The sequence below is a fragment of the Marmota monax genome, unplaced genomic scaffold, assembly GCF_021218885.2.
Source record: "Marmota monax isolate L192 unplaced genomic scaffold, Marmota_monax_Labrador192_F-V1.1 WCK01_AAM20220418_F8-fsc00052, whole genome shotgun sequence".
Classification (NCBI taxonomy): Eukaryota; Metazoa; Chordata; class Mammalia; order Rodentia; family Sciuridae; genus Marmota; species Marmota monax.
Window position 1 is genome coordinate 8884030 of NW_026693473.1, and position 14308 is coordinate 8898337.

The window sequence follows — 14308 nt, forward strand, 5'->3', positions numbered from 1 at the left end:
ATATAATATTAGGAGTTCTGGCTGTTTGTGTGTGTTTCTCATTGAACAGTCAAAGTTCAGCTATGTTACTGTTTGTTTTAAACTTAAACTGTCTGTAACTTTGATCCTCTGACAAACAGTGTCAAAGATAGATGTCGATGCTTAGGGGTAGGTTAAAAAAAAAAATGATGCCAAAGGACAGCTTCACTGACCCCATCTTAGGCTGATCCCGCCAGGTACATGGGGCAGAACTTAAGATGGGAACTGGCCTGAACATAATGAGAAAAATCTAGAGTTCCCTGAGGATGATCTGGAATCAGGACCTGAAAAAAAATTTTTCAAAATAGCCAAGAGGCTTTGTACAGGGTCACTTGTGAGGAGACAGGGCCAAAACTACATCCTTGAATATTATAGTGGAAGAAAGAAAGAGTGTGGCTAAAACAAAGGAGAGCTCTTAGGGCATCTTTTAGCATCTACCAGTAGAAAATTACAAGAACCCAATTTAGTCAGGATTATAATAATCCAGACCAGTCTCTTCAGGAATGGTTTGGGTCACCTCACCAGGTAAAGAATCACAACAGCTGAAATGCTTGCTGAGGTCAAAGGGAGTACAGAATGGGTAGTAGCAGGTAGTAAATGCCAGCTACAATCATGTGACTGGTCACAGCAGCAAGGCCTGTGGTTGTCGTGGATATTTCTTCCTTGTTATGAATGTTTGTATATGTATAATAAATATCTTTGTTTTCTTCTGTTTCTTTCTTTTACCATGTAACATAAGATGTATTGACTTCATCTTGTATTATTTAAGTATCCTTAACTTTCCATCATCGTGTGAGTGTAAGTTGCAGAATGTCAAGGAGAAAAATAAACAGCACCTAAGGACTTTGTATCTTCTGGAGAAAAGTTGTAGTCGATATAGTTGTATCATATTAAGCGGATATTTTTAAATTGATGATGATGATGATGATGATGACGATTTTGCAGTACTAGGGATTGAACCTAGGGCATCAACATGCTAGTACCACTGAGCTGCATCCCCAGCCCAAGTAGGACCTTCTTATTATCTTTATTTGGAGATTAAACAGTGATCATTTAAGGAGACATGTATAGGTGCCAAATTGATGAGGCATGGACTTGGTTATTTTATACCAAGCCACAGTTCCTAGGTATCTGTTCTGGATGTTCCTGTGAAGGGGTTCTTTTGGGAGGAAAGTAGTATTTAAATAAATGCACTTTGAGTAAAGCAGATTGCCCTACATAATGTAGGTGAGCCTTGTCCAATCAACCAAACGCTTTAATAAACCAGGCATGGTGACACATGCCTGTAATCTCAGCAGCGTTAGAGGCTGAAGCAGGAGGATCCTGAGTTTAAAGCCAGCCTCAGCAATTTAGCAAGGCCCTAAAGAACTTAGCCAGAACCTGTCTCAAATTAAAAAATAGATAAAAGGGCTGGGGATGTGGCTCAGTGGTTAAGCACCCATAGGTTTAATCCCAGGTAACAAAAAAAGAAAAAGAAAGAAAAAAAAAAAGCCTTAGTATAAAAAGACTGAAGTCTCTAGAAAGAGAAATTGGCCAGTGGGCTGTCTTTAGACTCAAGCTGAAGCTCTTATGTGAGTCTTCAGCCTGTCAGCCTCTCCTGTAGAGTTTAAACTTGCCAAACCTCCATAGTTACAAGAGCCAACTCCTTAAAAACCTGTGGTGCTGGGGATAGATAGATAGATAGATAGATAGATAGATAGATAGATAGATAATAGATAGCTGGCTGGATAGGAATCCATAGAGATATTCTGTCTGCAGAACCCTGATTAATGCACCCACTCAGAGGAGTCTGCTTCCTGATTGGACCCTGATAACACCATATTGAAACAGATTCCTCTCCTCTGGAATTGTCCCTCCCCCCACCCCCTCCCCCACCCCCCCCCTTTTTTTTTTTTTTTGAGTCAGGACCTAACAGTGGCAGAAAATGCTCTGACCCTGGACCTGGAGCACAGGTCAGAGGTAGGAGGATTGATCTCAGGCCAAGCTGGGACGTGGCAAGACTTTTCCCCTCTCCAATCCCTGAGGTCTCTGTAGTTCCTGCCTTCCAGGTGCTCACAGCCTAGGGAGGGGCTACATAACAGCAGCTCACCGTTTTCTAAGGCAGCTTGGGTCAGATGATACAAGTTAGGCAAGATGGGGCTCTGGAAGGATGGAAGAGAGAACTATTCCTTCAGGTTGGGGCCAAGGAGCAGATTTCATGGACCTAGTAACTGCCTTGCATCTCAGATTCAGGATAGGCAGAATATTTTTCTTCCAACTTTTTATTTGGAAAATATTGGGGGCTGAGGACATAGGTCAGTGGTAAAGCAGCTGCCTAGCATATGCAGGACCCTGGGTCTGATTCCTAGCAATGAACAGAAAAAAAGAAAAAAAAAAGTTTCAACTTGCAGAAAAAAATGAAGGAAGCATATAATGAACATTCAAACATCCATAGTCAAGATTTACCAATTTATAAATTTGTCATACTTGCTCTCTCTCTCCTGAATGTATATGTACATACATATATACAGTAAATACATGTTTGTATATATGTATGTATGTAAATATATGTGTATGTATATATTGCCGAATCAGTTGGAAGTAGTTGCAGACACTAGGTGTGTTGATGCACACTTGTAATCCTAGCAACTCAGGAGGCTGAGGCAAGAGGATCACAAGTTCAAGGCCAGCCTGGGAAACTTAGCGGGACCCTGTCTCGGAATAAAAATAAAAAGGGCTGGGGATGTACCTCAGTGGTAAAATACCCCTGGATTGATCCCCAGTACTGGGGGAAAAAAGAAAGGGAATTAGTTGTAAACATGACTCATCATTTCCAAATATTTGTTTCTACACATATCTCACAAGGCAATTCTCCTACATAACCATGATACTATTAGATTCTATTGTCATATTCAAGAAATTTAATTTTGATAACAATATTATTTAATTAATGTTATTCAAATTCCTTCATTTGTTCACATAATGCCCTTTACAGGGCAGGAATCAAAGATCAGGACTGCACTTAGTTACTATGGCTCTTCAGTTTTCTATTATCTAAACAGTACCCTGCCTCCTCCAGGGTGTATAGGAGGATCTTTCATGACATTGATAGTTTACTGAGTTCAAACCATTGTTTTGTAAAATGTCTCCAAATTTGGATTTGTCAGATAATTTCCTCATGACTGGATTCAAGTTAAATATTTTTGGTAGAAATAGTTCCTAGGTGATGAGGAGGTAGAATTTAGACAGGTTAAAATAAGTGACCTAAACATAGGGAACAGCAAAATTATGTTCCTTAGGTGTGAAAAGGCCCAGAGGGTCAGGAAATAGGTGTGGTCCAAGGGAGCCAAGTGAGTCTTGGGTACTGGAGATGGGGCAGGAGGCGGGTGAGCAGCAGGACATGAGAATATGGAAGTTTTATCCAAGTTTCTTGGTCTTTGTTCAAGAGGTCACTGGATGCATATCAACGCTTTATAAAAGAATCTCAAAGATCAAAAAGTCTTCATGACCCAAGGAAAAGAGTTTCAAATGGCAGAATTCCTGGTCCTTAGAAGAGATGTTTTAAAGATGGGGCCTTTCCAGGTATCCCCCAGACTGTGATGTTTGGTTAATTGGGGAAAAGAGGGAAAGAAATTTTCAAAAAATCAAAGGGAGTATGATTGTTTTTTAGCATCACCCCTTTGTCTTTCATTATTGTCTGTCAGCTTTGTCATTAGCCATTTTCTTTACAAGTGTTTCCTTTAGCTACTGACATCCCTTCCCCTCCCTTCTCTGCTTCCCAATCACTCACATGTCCTCCTTTTCACTCCTCACATGGGCATCGAGCTGCCTGGTCCAGACCTCAGTAGCCAGCATTGCAGGCCAGCCTGGAGGAAGGACCACACTGTTGGGGCAGCTCATGTGGGGCTCCAGGTCCTGCATAAGAGCAAATCACTAGAGAAGACTCTGATGTAGTCAGAGACACACACTGTGAACAGGAGGTAAGCCTGGCCCAAGTCAGAAGCCCAAGTGGACAGTCAGAGAGTGTAGAAACACACAGAGTCTGAAGGGCTGAGGCTGGGAAGTTGTCTCCTGAATTTGTCCATAGTGGTGTCCTCCCTGCTCGCAAGTCACCTCAGATTCACAAGGTTAGGAAACCATGCATGTCTTTGTTTGGAAGCCCTGGCCAGTTACCCTGTCTAATAGTGCCTTGGAGCTGGTGACTTCCTGAGATGGACTAAGGGTTTCTAGTCCCCAAAGGACTAAGCATGACAGGGACTTGTGATTCCAACACCTGTAAAAAGTGATTGGCTTTCTCACTTCATAGAATTTTAGAATTTGGTGTGAGCAGTTTTGTATGTTCTCATGAAAACAAGGTCAGTGGTAGGAAGAGTTTATCCTAAGACTCCACAGACTGGCCGGCGGGCCACATGTGGCCTGGGTTCCTGGAAGCTCTTCTTGCTCTCTATCCCCCTACGTCACCAGGGTCTGAAGCCAGCCTCCAGGGCAGGAGGAATTTGTCTTACCTGTCACAACACTCTATTTCCTCTCCAATCTCTAGGTTAGATCCAGTGTGTTGAAGGACACAGGACACAGGATGGGATCCTGGTAGGTCAATTAGAGAAGAGACAAGGAAAGGAAAGGTCATGAGGGTATGTACCATAGGAGGAGGGGTGAGCTGGAAACAGAAGACCACCAAGTTAACCAGCCTAGTCTTCCAGCCCTGGCCAAAGTAGAAGAAAAGGCAGAACTGGCAGCGTGAGAAGATGTGAGGCTGCCTCGGGGAATGTGCCCCTACACAAAATAATAGAGCTTCACCATGTTGGGAGGCATGAAGCTGGAAGGCAGAGTCCAAAGTCATGTCCACCAGGGTACCATGGACACTGCATCCAGACAATGCAATGGTGAGGCCAAAAGGCAAGAAAAGAAATGAAGTATTAATTTTAAAAACTTTAAACTGCTACTGCTGCAGGCATACTCATTATTAACCTAGATTAGTTGGGATGATTACATAAAATGATCAAAAGAATAATAGAGTTCAGCAAGTTGGTTGCATACAAGACACATTTGGGGAGAAAATTAATAGCCTTTCTGTTCAGGAACTATAGTGGTAGGGGCTGAGGATGGAGCTCAGTGGGGGTGTTGCAGAGCAAGGCCTTTCACAGAGCCTAAGAGACTGCGTATATTCTCAGTTACTGACTCTTGCAGAAATGCCAGAAGGTTTCAGGTGAGTTGCACATAGTCACAGGCATGAGTTTATTAGAAGAGATAGGAAAAGGAGAGTCTTTCAAGGGACAAAGTGGGTCCCCCCAGAGAGGAGAGGGACAATGTCTATCTCCTGGACTTCTGTTTTACTGGGGGTCCCAGGGAAGTTTCCAGAGAAACTGCCCAGGTTGACTTCTGACAGCAGGATTGCATCAGACTTTCAAGTCCAAACTGCTCATGGTCTTACCCCATGGAGGAAAGATTTTATCATTATAATAACATGCTAAAGATCCAAGGCTGAGTCAGCTTGGTCCCCACTGACCCAGTTCTATTTGGAACTTGTTCTTACAGATTTTATGGATAGCGGGGAGGCTTTGCTTTTAATTATCCTATCTGTCTGAGTCCTGAAGTCTGGTCTGCTTAAAGGTCACAAAAGTTCCCTTCTTCAGGATAACCTGTGTTGTTCTTGTATTCATCAGGGAAAAGCCATTCAGGTCTGCATTTCTATTGCAGATAACAGGTTGTTTGCTGAAGAATGTTTCATATTGTATTGACTTAAAACAGGATAGGCCGACAGATAAATTGCTTTTAAAAAGAAATCCTGTAGGGATCAGCATAGTAGGCCCACTTTATAGAATTATCCCCTTAATCTCAAGTTCCCTCTGCTCACATCTGTGTGTGACCTATCAGTAGGGCGCTTGCCTAGCATGTGCAAGGCCTTAGGTTGGATTCTCAGGACTGCAAAAAATAAAAATAAAAAAGTTGCAAAAAAAGAAAGAAAATACAACAGTAAAAAAATCATACATATCACAATAACAACAAAACTAAAGGTATCTAGAGAACAAAAAATGTAGAGTAATTATGGAGAAAACTATTGTAACTGAAAGACATGAAACATGACTTAAAGAAGATGTATCAGGTTAGATAGAAAAGCAACATTGTAAAAGATGGATTTTTTTTTCTCCTCTGTGTTCATCTAGAATTTAGTATAGCTTGAGGAGGTTAAAGAGGAAAACTTGGCAAATTGATTCCAAAGAAGTAAATGCAGAAAGGGGCTGGGGTGGTGGTTCAAAGGTAGAAAGCTCACCTAGCTTGAGTGAGGCCCTGGGTTCGATCTTCAGCACCACATATAAATAAATAAATAAATAAATAAATAAATAAATAAATGTATTGTGTCCAACTACAACTAAAAAATAAATTTAAAAAATGCTTTAAAAAAAAGTCAATGCAGGAAGATCACAAGTTCAAGGCTAGACCCTGTCTCAAAGTAAATATTAGTAAAGGGCTGGGAATTAGCTCAGTTGTTGAACAACAACAACAAAAAAGACATCAAATTGAGGTAGGACAGGTAGAAAGGAGACAAGGACAGAAAGGGAGCCTATAGCTTTAATCCACCTAGTGCCTTGGGGATGGAGCTAGGGCCTTGAGCATGCTAGACAAGCACTCCATTGCTGAGCTACATCTGCTGTCCCTATAGCTTTAAATCTAAAAACCCCACCTTCATCTACCCCTCAGGCCTATTTTCCTCTAGCCCTAAATTCTTAAAAGGTCCAATAAATCTTAGAGCACTCTAAGTCAGGTTAACTAGGGTCTATATACCTTGTTTGCTTCCAGATGTGTTTTTAGACTAATTAAAGGTAATCTAGAGAGAAACATTGTTAGAGATCCATGATATGGGTACAGTCTATTAACATCGACCTGAAGATCCTAAGAACCAGGCCACAATCAAAGGAATCAAATTCCTGAGGCTGACACCAGCCATTATAATTCTCATGTTCACCATTTATAAAGTTTCCTCAGAAAGAAGGCTGAGATCCCCATGCATCCTCCTTCTCTAGCACCTGTACTCCCTTTGCCTGCATAACCCGCTCTATTGTTTACTTTCCTGAATAAATCTCCTTGCTTTCCTAAATAAGGCTCTCCTTGTGTTTTTTTTGTTTGTTTGTTTGTTTTGTTTTGTTGTTGTTGTTTTGTTTTGTTTTGACTCATCCTGAAATTCCTCTCACTGGTGTAAGTGAAGAACCTGCCAGGACTGAGTAGAGTTTCCTTTCTCCCTTCTGGAAACTCCTTGGACCCCAGCTGTTGACAAAATGTATGAAGAGACAAAGAAAGACATCAAAGATATACTGTAGTATGAAAAAGTGTCACCTGGGTACGGTGGTGCATGCCTGTAATTCCAACACCTTGGGAAGTGAAGACAGGAATAACAAGTTTGAGGCCAGCTTCAGCATCTTAGCAAGACCCTGTCTCAAAATATAAAAAGGGATGAAGATGTGACTCAGTTGTTAAGTGCCTCTGGGTTCAATCTTTGGTACCAAAAAAAAAAAAAAAAAAAGAAGAAGAAAGAAGGAAAGAAAGAAAGAAAATAAGTATCAAAGTTCAGAACAGTGTGTGTGTGTGTGTGTGTGTGTGTTCCAATAACAAGGACACAGTTTTGAGAAAAAGGAAAAAGAAGGTTTATTATTTTGCTAATAAAGGAGAATCACAGGGGACTCCTGTCCCAGAGGCTGAGATTCTGCCCATCAAGGATAACAGGGGATGCAAAGAGGTGATTCAAAGGCTACATTCCATGTGTTCTCTGTTGGAATTGTAATTCACTTGTTGATTTGGGAGATAGTCATTTCTGAGATCTTCTGGTACCATCCCCAAAGTCTGGATTACTTCATTCATGGTAGGTGTATTCTCAAGGACAGATAAATCTGCCTAAAATGGGGAAGATAATCCGTAATAAAAGATTATAATAATAAAAGATTAGGGAAGAGCAGGGAGAGAGGAAGAGAAAGAAACATGTACATTTAAAAAATAAGTTACAGTGGCAGAGAAGCAAGGGCTATATTCAAATCATAAAGTGAACCACTGTTACATTTCCCCACTGCCAATTTCTATATTCCATTTCTATGGAAAAAATGGGTGATGACATCTCCAAGCTGCTTTCTGCTGAAAGAGGACAAAATTAGGGGCAGTAACCAAAGTCCTTGTTTTCCATCAGGTAGGACGTGGACAGGTAAGGGTATTCAGCATCAGAGCATTTCAGAAGTCCACAGTGGCAGATGGCAGATGATTGGACAAGACATACATGGGGTAGGGATCATGCTAAGACAACAATAAACAAGATAACAAGACATTACTTTTTTTTTTTTATATATAAACAATTAGCACAAAAGCAATCAGTATTTCAGCCAATCTCTGAAAATCATGAGGACAGTAACTCATAATCATATCAGTGGAAAACAGATCAATTTTATCAATGTATGAGATTAGGAAGATTTGTAGGTCTGTAGGATCAGGCTCAAATTAACTCAGGACAAACTTATGACTTTAGAGTCCTTTGTGATCATTATTATTAGGCACTCTCACACTGTAGTGGCACCCCCTTTCTCCACAGAAAAGTCTTAACTGGGCTTCTCCAGAAATCTTCACCATGGCTAATTTTAGGACTGTCAGCAAAAGAGTCTCTACAAAAGAGTTCAATGCAGATAAACTTCCAATTTTCATGTTGCCCTGTTTTACTTGACCACTGGCTGAGAAGAAATCAGTACTCCAGGAACTGGACACCCTCTTACTAGTTTTTCACAAATGTATCCAGTATAGTACTTTGTAGAAATGTGTGAACAAGGCCTCTGGCCTTGAGCTGGAGCTTCAATGAGATGTCTGCATTTCTATGATAAGAGAAGTTACCAATTGGATTCCATAGTAACAGCTGGCAGGGGGAGGAAAGAGAGGGGAGAAGAAGCTCTCCCCTTCTCAGGTGTTGTCTTTGAAGGGTTAACTTGCCCAGAACAGTGAAAGAAAAAGCTGCTTTTATGTGAACTTCTGCATACTGGGAACTTCTGAGCCCCTCCCCTTACATGCTGGGTATAAAATTCTGAAACTACCTGAACTCAAGGTTCAGGGGATTGATTGATTACAGCAAAAGCTGTGCCCTCTGAACCTGGCTGAAGCTAAATAAAACTGTTTCCTGCTATCTTCGGTGCCTTGCCTGTTTGTCCCTACAACAACACAAGGACCCTTCATCTGTAGCCTCCAGCTTACTTACTTTTGGTAGGGCTGACACAAGTGTATGTCTTAAGTTACATTTAAAAATCCATTGTTTTTCCTTTTAAATATCCATGTAGAACTTAGCTTAGGCTATACTCTCTAAACACCTGGCAGGAGAGTATAGCCTAAGCTCAGTCAGCTGAGATTCCTCAACAAAAGCTTGGGGACTTTTGTGAAGACTTTTGTCTCCTTTAGCTTTCCCTTACCCATGGTGCTACCTGCCAGGATGGGTAAGTGTCTTGCTAACCATACATTCCTTCTCTTGGAAGCATTAAGTACATTTCCTTCTCCAATGACCCTCCTCTTTGCAGAATATACCCTGGTTGGCTTCCTGTTCTCTAGGGTCCTCTCAATCTCCCTAATCAGCAGATTAGGTGGTTCAATGGACTTGCAGGGACCAAAGAGGGGTCCTGTCATTCTCTACATCCTGGCTGACCTTAGAGGGCAAAAGCCAAAATGTTGGCTCCTTTTTCCTGGCCCTTTTACTTCCTTGACTTTGGTCTCCAAGTTTTTGGTTCTAAACATCCAGAAGGCCAGTATCACCAGTCTTAAAGTGGGAGTAACAGGTTATAACTTCAATAGCTATAATTTTACAGTTGTTCCTTTCATTTAATTGGGGTCAGTATTAGTACTGTAAGTCAGCATTACATCCTATCTGTCCTATAGATGATGGCTTATTATCTCAAATTAACTCAGGTTGTTTTATTAGAAGCAGTACCTCTGCAAAACACTAATAGGCAACAGTTATAAAGTTCACAAGGAAAATATAAGATGAAATTAACAGAGCAAAAACATATTCAGGGGGCTGGGGTTGTGGCTCAGTGGTAGTGCACTTGCCTAGCACGCGTGAGGCACTGGATTTGATTCTCAGCACCACACACAGATAAATAAAATAAAGGTCCATCAACAACTAAAAAACATTTTTAAAAAACCATATTCAGTTTGTGTAACAGCTATGAACCAAGAAAAATGATTTTTATTTTTATTTCCAGTTGTTTTTTTAAATTTGTTATAATTAATTATACATGACAGTAGAATGCATTTTGACACATTGTACACCAATGGAGCACAACTTCTCATTCCTCTGGCTGCACATGGTACAGTCACACCAGTAGTGTAATCATACGTGTATATAGGTTAATAATTCTATCTCATTCCACCATCCTTTCCGTCTCCATAGCTCCTCCCCTCTTTCCATTCCCCTCTGCACAATCCAAAGTTCCTTCATTCTTCACTCCCCCCACCATTATGGATCAGCATCCACTTATCAGAGAAAACATTCAGTCTTTGTTTTTGGGAGTTTGGATTATTTTGCTCACCATGATATTCTCCAGCTCCATCCATTTACCTGCAAATGCCATAATTTCATTATTCTTTAAAGCTAAGTAATATTCCATTGTGTATATGTACCACATTGTCTTTATCCATTCATCTATTGAAGAGCATCTGAAAAGAAATGCTAGAAATAAAAAAATATATTTATTGTAGCAGAGATAGTTCAACAGATTTGACAAAACTGAAAAATATAAATTAATAGACATTAATGTTTTCGGTGTGTTTATTGCAAACATGTTCTCAGTTTTGTTGTTTGCCTTGCAATTTTTGTGAAAATTTGAATGTAAAATATTTGTTTTAGGTAATAAAATCTAGTAAGCATTTTATTGGCAGCCTCTAAGTTTACCTTTGTTTCCCTCTCCTTCAAGCTGATAAGTAGTAGGTATATTGTTTCCTTTTTCTTTCAATTCTTTATCTGAAATTAATGTTGGATAAGATAACACTCTAATCCATGTGTGTTCCCCATGGTTACAATCAATGGTTCCAGCATCACTTATCAAGTAGATTTCATTTCCCGGATTCATGACCAACACTTAAACAGACACCAAGTTCTTCATATACACTAAGATCTGCAGAGCGGACCCTGTGAGGTGCCTCCCAGATTCCCCTCCAGGAATGAAGAACTTACCCACCCAGCTGCTGGAGTGTGGGTGGGAGATAGCCCCAAATCTGGGTCCTGCCTCCCCTCCTTCCAGGGTCAGATTGTATCCAAGGAGTGGTCACTACAGGCATACAGGCCCAGCCACTTTGCCTCAAAGCAGGACAATTTTGAAGGGCCATGTGACCTTTGGGTTTGCTGAGCTTTTGTTGGGCCCCTACCTCAGGTGACTCCCCTTTGCTCAGTCTTGCATCTTCCCTTCCCCTTCCCTTTCTTCCAGGGGTCTTTGTCCCCAAATCATTCCCAGTAAACATTCTTCATATTGATCTCTAGAGTCTGTGTGTGGACATTTTGTTTCATTAGTGTATTGATTTTAGCACCAGTTTTTTTGTTTTGTTTTGTTTTTGTAGTTTTCAAATACAAGGAGTTTTTTGCGTTCTTACTTGTCATCATCTGAATCCATAGAGTTATTAACAAAACACCATACAAGGACTGGCAGTATAGTCAGTGATAAAGTTCTTGCTCAGCACACGAGACAAGGCCCTGGGTTGAATCCCTAGTACCACGTTAAACATACACAAACCATAACACAAAATATTCACTAATGAAATCACCTAAGAGTCTCCACTCAAATATCTTCTTTCATTTATGAAGATTTCACAGGCATGGGGGTCTTGGCACTCCCAAAAGGGAAGTGAGTGAGGGCTCAGGCCTGAGAGGTCTCCATGTTGAGCTCAGGGGATGAAGTTCCCATGCACATCCTGGTATCGCTGGCTGTTAAGGGATGAATGGAAGGCTGTACCTCCCCTGGAAGCCTCCCGCTGCAGCACTGGGCTGATGGGAAGCTAAACACAGAGTCAGTATATGGGGCTCTCCTTGACCTCAACCCTGAGGCTCACAGTCAAGCCCCTGGACCCCTGGAGACAGGACAAAGGAGAGAGCTGGCACCACAAGTCCCTGCAAGGACCCTTGAGGGCATTGTGGGTTACTTAACCCCCTGCACTCCTATGATCCACTCAGTATTTTTCACATGGAACTTCAAGTAAAAATTATGGAAATTTTTACTTAATTAATAATGGATAAAAATATCTTTTAAAACATTATAAACTGTTAATGAGGATTAGATAGTCTCAGTCCTCATTAATAGCTGAAGAAACTGAGGCCCAGAAGGTAAGGGACTGGCCCAAGGCCAACTAGAAAGTTAGCAGTGCAATCTTTTCTCTCCAGGGACACCTGGTTATGCTCTGAAGCCCTGTGACCTGGATCCTGCACCCTCCAGATCTATAATCCCACTCCTTAAGCTCCAATTGCTTCAGCTTCAGGGTCAGCCCCACCTCAGGGGTTTCCCCCCAACACATAAGCTACCCACAGACACCCTCTCCAAATGCACACCTGTTACTCCTCACTTCCTGGAAAGCTGCAGCCTCGCCACTCCCTGGAGGGCCCTGCCCAGGTGTGTACAAACCCACAGTTGGAGACCTGGGCCTGGGGAGCTCTGTGGGATGGTGTTGAGGGGAGTATCATGGCGAGAACAGTGTGTCCACAGGGTCCACGTGCACAGAGTCCCACTCTGTGCCTTCCTCCCTCTGCATCCAGATAGCTGCAGACATGTACCTGGGGCAAGACAGACAAATGCAAGGGGTCAGAACCCAACTTGGCCTGATCTCCCTGACCACTCTCACCCCCAGCTTGGAAAGCACAGAGCCCAGGGCTCTCATCCAGGAGCCTTATCCCAACTGCAGTTCCCCCTACCCCATTTCTTGGGGCAAGAACTAGAAGGGCAATGAAGAGGGAAGTTCCCAGAGGCTCCCAGAGTGCCCTGGAGAAAACCCCAAAGGAAAGGAACAGTTAGTGACAGGGCCTGGGAACTGGGGTAAGGGACAAAGGAGAAAACCCAGCTTCATCCCACCCCACCAGCCCTAGGGTCTGCCACTTGAGCCCTTGGTTTATCAACTCACCTGGGTCCCAGCAGTGCACAGAGAGTGATATAGCAGTTCCTGGCACAACCCTGGTCAAAGGGGTTGTCCCCCTGAAGGAACTGGCCCTGGAGGGAGATGGGGATCGGAAGAGGAGCTCAGAACCAGCAGGACTGGGCAAGACCATCTCCCAGTGACCCTCTCTAAGTTGGTCAGCTAAGTAAGGGCTCAACACAGGTCTGTGGCAAGACTCCAAGGGCAGGGGAGCCCAAGAGTGACCCAGGGCCTCCTGCCTTCCTGAGCTCCTAGAAGGAGTGACCTCCCTGGACCCACTTGTGAGCAGCTCTCCCCAGACAGTGCTGACCCAGCACCCACCTCTCCTGCCTTCCCAGGGCTCCTCATCCCTTGTGCCTCCCTGTGCAGGATCCTGGCTCTGTCTCCATTGGCCACACCTTTCCTCTCACCCGTCCTTCCAGATACCTTTTAAGATCTTCCTCGTGCTGCTCAACTGCTCCAAAGACAGTGTCACCACCCCACTCCCACTTCACTTCCCACCTCTATTTTTTTTTCTAAAAATGTGCCTTCATTGAATTTCACTATCTGGGAGGGCAGTGACAGCAGGGAGGCCCAGTTATATTTTCCTAATCAAAAATCAGATGGCCCAGGAAAATCTGGGCTGAAGACCTTCAGTACACAACACAGTAAATGTCAAGCTCAAAGGTCAAGTCCTCCCCTGGACACTGACTGGTTTCTGCTCTCCCTTATTCTTCTTTCCCCTTCTCCCCACCTCATCTTTTAGCCTCACCTCCTCCTCCTCCCAGACCAGGTTGAATCTCAGCCCAGCTCATGAGTCTTAGTAAATATTCTGTCAGAATGGGAAGTGGCCCAGCAGCACCTCTGTCCACCCCAGCTTTCCCAAGGCCCACACAGGAAGACTTTGATCTTCAACTCTATTCTCCACTATGAGGAACTAGGATTGGATACCTTCTTCCCCTCACGTGAAATCCTGTCAGACATGAATAGAGTTCAACAGCTCTGAGGCACCCAGACCAGCCTCTCTCACTGGCTCCACTCCTGGGGCTCCTGCTCCAGTTCTGTGTCTCAAACGCCCTCACACTCCACAGGACCAAAATCCAGAGGCATCTTCTTCTTGCCCCATCTTCTGCCCAACTTCCTGCTGCCTCTCCTTCTTCCCCTTATCCTGGGGGGTCAGGGCACCAGGCTTCCCTCTGTTCCGTTC

General features: G+C 42.9%; 1 long non-coding RNA gene across 4 annotated transcripts; it reads right to left on the bottom strand.

The window, feature by feature from the left end:
- Positions 1–7649: 7649 nt before the first annotated feature.
- LOC124101822 (uncharacterized) lies at positions 7650–13693 on the bottom strand. Of its 4 annotated transcripts, none has more exons than XR_009228067.1 (5): positions 13549–13693; positions 13111–13196; positions 12545–12766; positions 10539–11926; positions 7650–7884 (listed from the first exon to the last, which is right to left on the bottom strand). It is a non-coding gene; the product is annotated as an uncharacterized LOC124101822 (long non-coding RNA). The 4 variants fall into 4 exon arrangements; XR_009228066.1 differs by lacking the exon at positions 7650–7884 and having other exon boundaries at positions 7901–10678; positions 11767–11926; XR_006854713.2 differs by lacking the exon at positions 7650–7884 and having other exon boundaries at positions 7901–11926.
- Positions 13694–14308: the final 615 nt, after the last annotated feature.